Source organism: Leuciscus leuciscus (assembly GCF_965113295.1).
Source record: "Leuciscus leuciscus genome assembly, chromosome: 24".
Classification (NCBI taxonomy): Eukaryota; Metazoa; Chordata; class Actinopteri; order Cypriniformes; family Leuciscidae; genus Leuciscus; species Leuciscus leuciscus.
Window position 1 is genome coordinate 13055878 of NC_138723.1, and position 10650 is coordinate 13066527.

A 10650-nucleotide genomic window follows, 5' to 3' on the forward strand; every position below is an offset into this window, starting at 1 on the left:
GCCGGGTGAGCTCGGACACCTGCGCCACTAAAGCCTGAACAGCGCGACCAGTATCATTGAGGTTTTTCTCTTGAAGATCCATACGCGCCATGCTGTTATTGATGTAATCCTCCATCGATGGTGCTGTACTACTCGCTGTTTCCATGTTGGGTCAGATCGTTCTGTTACGACAGAAACGAGGAAACAATGTGCAAGTAAAAGCTCTTTTATTAGAATGAAGTAGTGATGATGGTGATGATGATGAAAGTCCAAGATGATGCAGGCTGTGGCGCAGGGACTTCGATGGCCAGACGCGGTGAAGACAGAAGTGCAGGGTGCTCTGAAGTGCCGACAAAATCCTGACATCAAACGAATCCACAAGACGGAGACCGGAACACAGAAACTCAGGACGGAGACGATGAACAGGAACGGGAACGGGATCAGACACAACACAAGGACTTCATACAACGATCTGACAGGGGAGATGAGAAAGTGGTGAGTTTATATATTGTGATGAGATGGGCTGCAGCTGATGATGAGTGATTGCAGCTGGATCGCTGATCAGTGATAACAAGCCGGACACACCCACTCACGCGCTCACACACATGTAAACAAACAAAGCACGAGACGAGAGAGAGACATTGGATCTATGAACCGTGACAGTACTTAGCCCTTTCGCCTAACAATTACAGCCCCATTGACTCCCTGTGCCAATGCATTGACGAAGTCAACAGTTGGATGTGTCAAAACTTTCTTCAATTAAACAAAGACAAAACTGAAGTCATTGCGTTTGGAAACAAAGATGAAGTTCTCAAGGTGAACGCATATCTTCACTCTAGGGGTCAAACAACTAAAAATCAAGTCAGGAATCTTGGTGTAGGTGCCAGGTTTGGGTTGATGTCTTTTATTTTGAAATTTTTATTTTCGGTTTGTTACGTCACTTGTTTTAGGTGCATATTACCTGTTAGTTTGCGTGTGGTTGGCATGGAGGAAGGGGGTGAGTAGCTGGGACGCTCACTTTCTGTTGACCGTTTTCATTTCATTTAGATTTATTTCATTTCATTTCCTTTTGTTTACTTTACTGTCGTCATCATCTTCATGTTGCTGTTCTTTTCAATGTTATAATAAATCACCTGGATCAACAAGTGGAAACGCGTCAATCTTTAATCCCTCTACTCAGCCTCTTAGCGGTTACTGGCTGCCGCTATATTTAGTCAACAGAAAATGGCTACTGTTGGATTTTGATTATCGTGGATTGGAAAGGATTTCTTCGTACACCGCACGCGAAATGCTGACGCACACACTGAAGTGAGATCGCGCCTCAGTATCCTGACGGCAGAAGAGGTATGTGAGCGGTTTTGCTATGTTTGGCTGCAACATTGCTGTTTATTGAATAAGAAGACGCTATTGTCGCAGGCCGTGCAGTGTTTGGATGCCGCTTATTGGATGGATAGCGGTTGTGGAATGAAGTGGAAGTTTACTACGCACTCGTAATCGCGTTGTGGTGGTGCGCCCATTCATGAAATTGTTGGCTTGATCTATGCGTTGAATACAGCGCTGTGTGGATTACTGGGATTGCGTTGTGAGAAATGGACGCAGATGAGTCTGCGCACGCTGCTATAAGCAGCAAAAGAGAGCCTAAGCTTACGGCAAAGGCCTTGGCGCTTTGAATTGAGACATTGCAAAAGGATCGCAAGTCTAAGGTGAATCAAATGAAGAGCTTAATTTTATCAATGAAAGATCTCATGGAATGTGATGAAAATGCTTTACAATTGTCTTCAATGGTGGTATCTTTAAAATGTTTGAAAGATGATGCATCTGTGTTGCTTAAAGAAGTACTTCCTTTTCTTCCTCCTGAGGAACAAAACAAACAAAATGAGTGGTTTGATGCTATTTCTAAGCACAATGATGGATTTGTGGAAGATGTTGAACTATGGTTGAATGAAGCTAAGAATCTGAGGAAAAATGCTCAAATAACAGAATCAAATTCTACTCAACGTTATGCAAATCCTTGCCCATCACTTTCTGTCATTCATGATTCAAGAGCAATGGATAATTTTGCTGAACCTCAACTAAGTTGTGATTCTAATATTCCATCTTCTGCTGAACCAGTTTCATCATCTCATAATATGCATGTTCCAAGTGAATATCCGAACTGTGATATGGACGATGGTGATGTGCAGAATCAAATACAGCCAAAGGATAGTGTCTCTAACGTGGGCAGGAAAACGACAACAACTCATAGATCTCGAACCAGTCGATCTTCCATTGTATCTGCTCATCTTAAGGTTAAGGCCGAAATGACAGCCTTGTTGGCACATCAGAAAATGTTGTCACGGAAACATGTATTGGAGAAGGAGGAGGAGAAAAGAACAAATGGAACTGGACACTAAAATTGCTGTATAGCGACGTGAGATCAGAACAAAGTACTTATACAAATTCTTCTGATGCCAGTGCGTTAAGGGCAAGAAATACTGGAACCAGTTCTCTTAACCCTAATGTGGAGCCATTTTTACCTTCGAGTTCACATTCAATGCCACAACAGCCACCTGTATTTCATACACATGCTCAAGCAGCACCAGATAATCCAATGCGTTTTCCAACTCAGTCCTCTCAACAACAGCAACAGATTGTAAATTCTAACACAAGGTTGACACATTCTACATTACCCAGCATCAGTCATGATGGTGGACATGGACCTGGAATGCAGGGTGCACATGGATCGAGTTTGCAGGTTGCACATGGATCGAGTTTACAGGATGGTTTGGAAGGAGGAAGTATCCTTAAGCTTATTGACAAGCAAAATGAAATTGCTGCCCTATTAGTTCAGCAACACAACTTGTCTTCACTTCCACCAAGGGAGGTCCCATTCTTTGATGGAGATCCATTGCGTTATCACGACTTTATGCGAACATTCGAAGAGGTGGTGGAAAAGAAAGCAAGTGGCCATGCAGATTGCTTGCATTTCTTAAAACAGTATACTAGAGGGCAACCTAAAGATCTTGTTCAAAGCTGTCAACTGATGATTCCTTCGCAAGGGTATATGAAGGCTAAGGCTTTGCTCAAGGAGCATTTCGGCAATGAGGTAAGAATAGCCTCAGCTTACATGAAAAGAGCGCTCTCATGGCAAGCGATAAGATCTGAGGATGCTAAGGCTCTGCAGGACTACAGCTTATTTCTTAGGAGTTGCTGCAATGCAATGCAGAATATTTGTTTCATGAATGAGTTAAATCTTGCTTCTAATATGCAAATTGTTCTTGCAAAACTTCCTTATAAGTTCAGAGAAAGATGGAGAATGGTGGCATATGATTTACAGGAAAGACGTAACCATCCAGCTTGCTTTTCTGATATTGTGGACTTTGTAGAAAGACAGGTAAAAATAGTTACAGATCCGGTATTCGGAAACATTCAAGATGTTCTGCCTAGTGGAGGTAGAAACCTGAATACCAAATTGCCTCATTCGAAACCTAAAAGTAGTTTTGCCACTACAGTCACTGCAAGTGGTGCAAAGGAGTGTGTTGGGAAGGCTGTGAATAAAACCTGTCTCTTCTGTGAAGGAGCACATATATTGGACTCATGTAAAAGGCTTGTTGAAAGATCTCATGCAGAAAAGATGGATTTTCTGAAGAAAAAGGGGATTTGTTTCGGTTGATTATGTACTGGACATTTCAGCCGTGATTGTAAAGAGAGAAGCACATGTAAAATATGTCATCTCAAACACCCAAGTCTTCTTCATATTTTTCCATCAGAAAAAAGTGGCATTCAGCATAAAGAGGAGTCAAAGTCAACAGTGGAAAGTGCTTTGGTCTCACTCCAGTCCAGTGCTCTTACTGGGGCTGGTAAAGAAAATTGTGCATTGTCTATCGTTCCTGTATGTGTGAAATCAAAGAAAGGAAGTAAAGTTGTGACCACCTATGCGTTTTTGGACTCTGGGAGCTCTGCAACTTTCTGCACAGAGAGTTTGATGTCCAAGCTCAATCTCTCAGCAAAGAAAGTTAACATTCTAATGAGAACCATGAGTCAGGACAAATCCGTTTGCTGTTATGTTTTGAAGGATCTGGAAGTGTCAGGACTGAATCAAGAGCATTACTGTGCTTTACCAGAGGTATACGCAGAAGACCATGCCTGTAGGTAAAACCAAAATCGCCACACAAAAGGATCTTGCTTGTTGGCCTCATTTAAGTCATCTATGTTTGCCTTCAATTGATGCTGGTGTGGAGTTATTGATTGGCGCTAATGTGCCAGAGGCGTTGGAGCCATGGCAGATTATCCGCTGTCAAGACAGTGGCCCATATGCTATTAAAACCATGTTTGGATGGGCAGTTAATGGACCAATCAAGCGACAGGAAGAGTATGCTGTTAAGGGACATTCTCACATGACTGTCAATAGGTAGCCTGGTAATACCAGACTCTGCTACTTCACTTTGCTTCGTATACAGAGTCTGGAACAGCATAATAGAGAAGTGTTTTTTCTCTCGCGGGGGGGCGCTTGTCTGAATCATTGGTTACCCGTAAGCCAATCACATAACGTTTGGTTATGGCGTGTGTTATGCGCATGCTCAGCCGCATCTAACTTCCACTGTAAACACATGTATGATGCAAAAACTAAACCATCGAGCGAAATACCGGAGTGAACATGGCTGTGAATGACTTTTGGAGATTATGTGAAGTAAACAGGGATTAAAGTTCTCCGTCGCTACGACGGATTTCCGTTAATTGCAGCAAGTCTATGACGGATTTCCGTCAATTGCAGGGTTCCAGTCGGTCCTTAATGTCTTAAATTCACTTTTCATAAATTTAAGGCCGTAAATAGGCTTTCATTTCTCAAATAGTGTAATAAATGTCTTAATTTTAGTTTGAAAAGGTCTTAAATTAAGGAAAGACGAGGTGTATTCACCCTTCTGAGGGGGATGTGATCAAAGCCTGGAGTGGAGCAAAAGCACGTTCCTCTCTCCACTCTAAGCACTCTGTATATATCGATATATTTTTGAAATGCGATATGGAATTAGACCATATCGCATATATCGATATAGTTCAAATTTACGCTGTGATCCTTGCTCCCCGCGCCCCTCTCCTCCGCTCATACCTCTGCGTGCGTGTTTAGAGCATGTTATGTTATGAGAGGCGAATCATGACTACTTCAGAAAACCCAGCACAATAGGAACTACCAGGCAGTGACATAAGTGTACGCTGAAATAAAGTTTTTCACCTCAGAAAGACGGACTTTCTTGTCCTGTCAGCCGTTATCCTGTTCTCGTAGCGCACACTCTTCAATTGCACGCGCAAATGCGGCGGCGCGGGCTGTATATCGCCTCACTGTATATAAAGTGCAAAAGAAACTACGAGCATGCAACGCCATTACGTTGTAAATTACACGAAATAAAAGTAATGCAGGTATGATTTTCATTCTATTCACCAGGAGCAGTTTCCATGTTTCATTAACAGTTATTGTTAATATTGTGTATTCACCATGGTAACTGTCGTTTCCATATTAACCCCAAAATGCCACTATTTTTCTTTGTGTTATTTTTTATATTTTTAAATGACTGTAGTGGCTCATACCAACATTGTATTAACAAAAACTAGTTTGGAACTGCTATTTAATAGCTTTAGCATAACGTTTATTTATTAGTAGGCTACTAGTCTTTACTATTAGTCATATTCTTACAATTTATGTTAAATAAAGGGGAAAAGTACTTGTGTGTGTTAACAAATTTTGTGTAAACGTGTTATAATTTGCCTATATAATATATACGTGTATGTATATGTATATATATGTATATATATATATATATATACATATAGGCAAATTAGAACATGTTTAAACAAAATTTGTTTATATATTCAATGTAAACTTTGATAATCATAATTAATAAATCGCAATTACAATTCGAAGGGAATAATCGGCAATTATGATTTTTGTAATAATCGTGCAGCCCTAACTTAGGTGAAGAAACCTGTTTATTATTTATTCATTTGATTTTGCAACTGTTCACTGATACGCCTACTGGCAATATTAAAGCGGTTTAAAATGTATCCCCTTAAAACGCTATTGGTCTCGACTATTTAAAAAGGTATATGACTTGGCCTAAAAAAAATTTCAGTCAGAAGAATTTTTTTCACTTTAATCCCTGAGTAAATCTACGCATCCACGGTACAATCAGCGTCTACGTCACGGCTCTCAGCCCGCCCTCTGTTCGTTGATTGGCCCGGCTGTTTTCAGGCCGGTGGAAAACTGAAAGCTAGGCTGCTATCTCAGACTGACTACAGGAGCAAAATGAAATTAGCGGAAGTAGGAAGTCTGACGTAGTCAGGCTAGTCAATAGGATCACCGTTATGAAATTGGATGAGTTATGGGAGCAACAGTTCAAGGGTGACTTTCCTGAATGTGTTCAAGAGGAACAGCAAGGATTGTCAAAGGAAGATCATCAATTCATGGATTTTGTTTCACAGTCATCAAGACTGACCAATGGGCATTATTGCATTGGTCTTCCACTTAAAAACGAAAGGGTAGTCATGCCAAGGAATAGAGCAATCGTGGAACAACGTGCTCTGAATCTTAAAAGAAGGCTTCAAAGAAACGCTTCTTTTCATGCTGACTATACTACCTTTATGGAGAGTGTCATCGCTAACGGCCACGCTGAAAAGGTTCCCACAGCTGAACTGGAACGACTTGATGGACGCTTATGGTACATACCCCACCATGGTGTTTATCACCCTAAAAAGCAAAAGATCAGAGTGGTGTTTGATTGCGGAGCATCATATCAAGGAACATCATTGAATGAACAACTTTTGCAAGGTCCAGATTTAACAAGTCCGCTGGTGAGTGTTCTTGTGCGATTCAGAATGGAGTATGTTGCCATGATGGCTGACATAGAAACGATGTTTCATCAGATTAAGGTAAAGCATTATGATTGTGATCTCTTGAGGTTTCTTTGGTGGACTGGAGGAAACATTGATGCCAATCTGGAAGAATACAGAATGGTTGTGCATTTATTTGGAGCAACATCATCTCCAAGTTGCACTAGCTATGCATTGAGAAAGTGTGCAGAGGACCATAAGGATCTGTATGATGCCAAGACTGAGGACATTGTCTTTAATAACTTCTATGTAGACGACTGTCTTGTATCTGTGTCTACAGACTCAGAAGCTGTTCGATTGTACCAGAAGCTCACGGAAATGTGTGCTAAAGGTGGATTCCGATTAACCAAATGGATAAGTAACAGCCGCACTGTGTTAAATGCCATCCCTGAGGAAGACAGAGACAAGAAAGTTAAGAACTTGGATTTGGAACATGACACGGTACCTTTGGAAAGAGCATTAGGTGTGCAGTGGTGTGCGGAGTCTGATGTTTTCAAGTTCAAGGTGACCATCAAGGACAGACCTCTTACTCAAAGAGGAATTCTTTCTATCATTAGTTCCATCTATGACCCTCTTGGCTTTCTGTCTCCTGTGATTTTACGTGCCAAAATGATACTTCAAGATTTGTGTAGAGAAAAAATTGGATGGGACAGCACTATTCCAACAGTGTACATTCAGCGATGGACAAGTTGGTTGGAGAAACTTCATGAATTGGAGAAATTCGATGTCCGCAGGTGCTTAAAGCCGGAAAACTTTGGAGAAGCTATATCTGCCCAATTGCATCACTTTTCGGACGCCAGTGAGAAGGGTTATGGCATGGTGTCGTATTTATTACTTCATAATGATCAACAATGTGCTCATTCCTGTCTTTTAATGAGTAAAGCAAGAGTAACACCTTTAAGACCTATCTCTATCCCTCGTCTGGAGCTCACAGCTGCCACACTTGCTGGTCGCATAGATAAGTTGTGGAAGAGAGAGCTGAAGATGAAACTTCAGGATTCGGTATTTTGGACCGACAGCACCTCTGTCCTCAAGTGCATCCAAAATGAGACTTCTAGATTCAAATGCTTTGTAGCCAACCGAGTTGCTGAAATTCGAAGTGTTTCTGAAATCAGACAATGGAGCTATGTGAATTCATCCAACAATCCAGCTGACCTAGCATCCAGAGGTCTAAAGGTTGATTCATTCTTAAAGAACCAGATATGGATTTCTGGTCCTCCATTTCTTGTCCAACCACAAGAGTTGTGGCCCGTGGATACTACTGATGTAGGTGTGATGTCTTCTTGTGACCCAGAAGTGAAAAGGAGTGTTCTGGTGAATACTGTGCAAGTTCAACAAGAGTATGATTTTATGCCATATTTTAATTACTACTCTTCATGGATGCGATTGAAAAAAGGCGTAGCTTGGATCCTTCGATTCAGGAACATTCTATTTGATCTCGTTCTATTTGATCTCAGCAAGGAAAGGAAAAGGTTGATGACTGCTTACTCTTATATGGACAAGTTGCAACGAGAGACTGTTGTTAAGAAAGAGATACAAAAATTTAGATCCAATATGCCTGCAAAATTGTTGTCTTCAGATGAGTTGGAAAGAGCTGAATTGGAGATTATTCGTCTTTGCCAAAAGAAGAGATATTCTGAGGAACTGGCTAGTCTACGGAAAGATGGATTGGTAAAACGGAATAGTGAACTCTATAGACTTAATCCCGTGCTTAAATCAGATGTCATCAGAGTTGGTGGGCGACTGGACAAGGCTATGATGCCTGAAAAAGTTAAGCATCCAGTAATACTGGCCAAGGATCTACACATTTCAGATTTGATTCTGCGACAGATACATCATGACATTGGATATTGTGGACGAAATTACATGCTGGATAATTTACGGCAGAGATATTGGATCCCTGGTGCTAGCACAGCTATAAGAAGAATTCTGTCCAAGTGTGTGGTCTGCAGACGTCTTCATGGAATCCCGGGTCATCAGCAGATGGCAGATTTTCCACAAGATAGAGTCACACCTGACAAACCACCATTCACGCATGTTGGAGTGGACTGCTTCGGTCCCTTTGAAGTTAAAAGGGGAAGGAGCGTTGTAAAACGTTATGGAATGATATTCACATGTTTAACAACAAGAGCTGTTCATCTTGAAATAGCAAATTCTCTTGATCTCTTCTTTCATCCATGCATTAAGACTATTTATTGCACGTCGAGGAAAAGTTGTCGAGATCCGTTCAGACAACTGGACAAACTTTGTTGGTGCCCAACGTGAACTGCAGGAGGCTATGAAAAACTGGAATCATAATCAGATCAATTCATTTTTGCTTCAAAAAGGAATTAAGTGGAACTTTAATCCCCCGGCTGGTTCGCACTTTGGAGGAATTTGGGAACGGCTTATAAGATCAGTAAGGAAGATTCTAAATTATATCCTTAGATGGCAAAGTTTAGACGAGGAAGGTCTTTACACACTTCTTTGTGAAATCGAATCAATCCTTAACAATCGCCCAATATCCAGAGCATCTCTGGATGTTAATGATTTGGAAGCCCTTACTCCAAACCATCTTCTCCTCTTAAAAACAAAGCCATCTTTATCACCGGGACTATTTAACAAGGACGATCTGTATTCACGACGACGTTGGCGACAGGTCCAATATATGGCGGATCTATTTTGGAAGAGATGGATCGGGGAGTACCTACTTCAACTACAAGAACGCCAGAAGTGGCTGGTGAAGAAACGCAATTTTCAAGTGGGAGATATTGTGCTTGTAGTGGATGATACTGCTCCAAGGAGTTCATGGATAATGGGCAAGATTATTCAGATCACAAAGGATAAAAAAGGATTGATATGTCAAGTAAGAATCAAGACCAAGAGTTCCTGCTTGACCAGACCCATTACTAAAGTTTGCCTTCTTCTTGAAACGGAGGATTTTAACTAGGCTATTCTACGACCGACTGACTAATTGACTGACTGACTTGTGAGAGCTCTCAAATGACTTACTGAAGACTTTTGACTAAAGACTGTTTTGATTGACCTGTTTACTTCAGTTGATTACGGACATTGTTCACATTGAAGAATTTGACATTTACATACATACACACACACACATTGTTAATTTGTGAAATAAAATTTTATTATATTATATATTATAAATTAAATTATATGTATGCAGGTACATATTCAACGATGTGTAACTTGCATGATTGTGTTGTATTATGATTATTACACTTTTTGGGTGTAATAATCAGGGGCTGGAGTGTAGGTGCCAGGTTTGGGTTGATGTCTTTTATTTAGAAATTGTTATTTTCGGTTTGTTACGTCACTTGTTTTAGGTGCATATTACCTGTTAGTTTGCGTGTGGTTGGCATGGAGGAAGGGGGTGAGTAGCTGGGACGCTCACTTTCTGTTGACCGTTTTCATTTCATTACTTTACTGTCGTCATCATCTTCATGTTGCTGTTCTTTTCAATGTTATAATAAATCACCTGGATCAACAAGTGGAAACGCGTCAATCTTTAATCCCTCTACTCAGCCTCTTAGCGGTTACTGGCTGCCGCTATACTTGGTGTGACACTAGAGTCAGACCTTAGTTTCAGTAGTCATGTCAAAGCAATAACTAAATCAGCATACTATCATCTAAAAAATATTGCAAGAATTAGATGCTTTGTTTCCAGACAAGACTTAGAGAAACTTGTGCATGCTTTCATCACCAGCAGGGTGGATTATTGTAATGGACTCCTCACTGGCCTTCCCAAAAAGACCATAAGACAGTTGCAGCTCATACAGAACGCTGCCGCTAGGATTCTGAGCAGAACCAGAA

At 40.9% G+C, this 10650-nt stretch overlaps 1 long non-coding RNA gene across 1 annotated transcript; it reads left to right on the plus strand.

Moving 5' to 3' along the window:
- The first annotated feature begins 5071 nt into the window (after positions 1-5071).
- Positions 5072-5952, plus strand: LOC309489603. Its single transcript, XR_014202456.1, has 2 exons — positions 5072-5740; positions 5785-5952. It is a non-coding gene; the product is annotated as an uncharacterized lncRNA (long non-coding RNA).
- The last annotated feature ends 4698 nt before the right edge of the window (positions 5953-10650 follow it).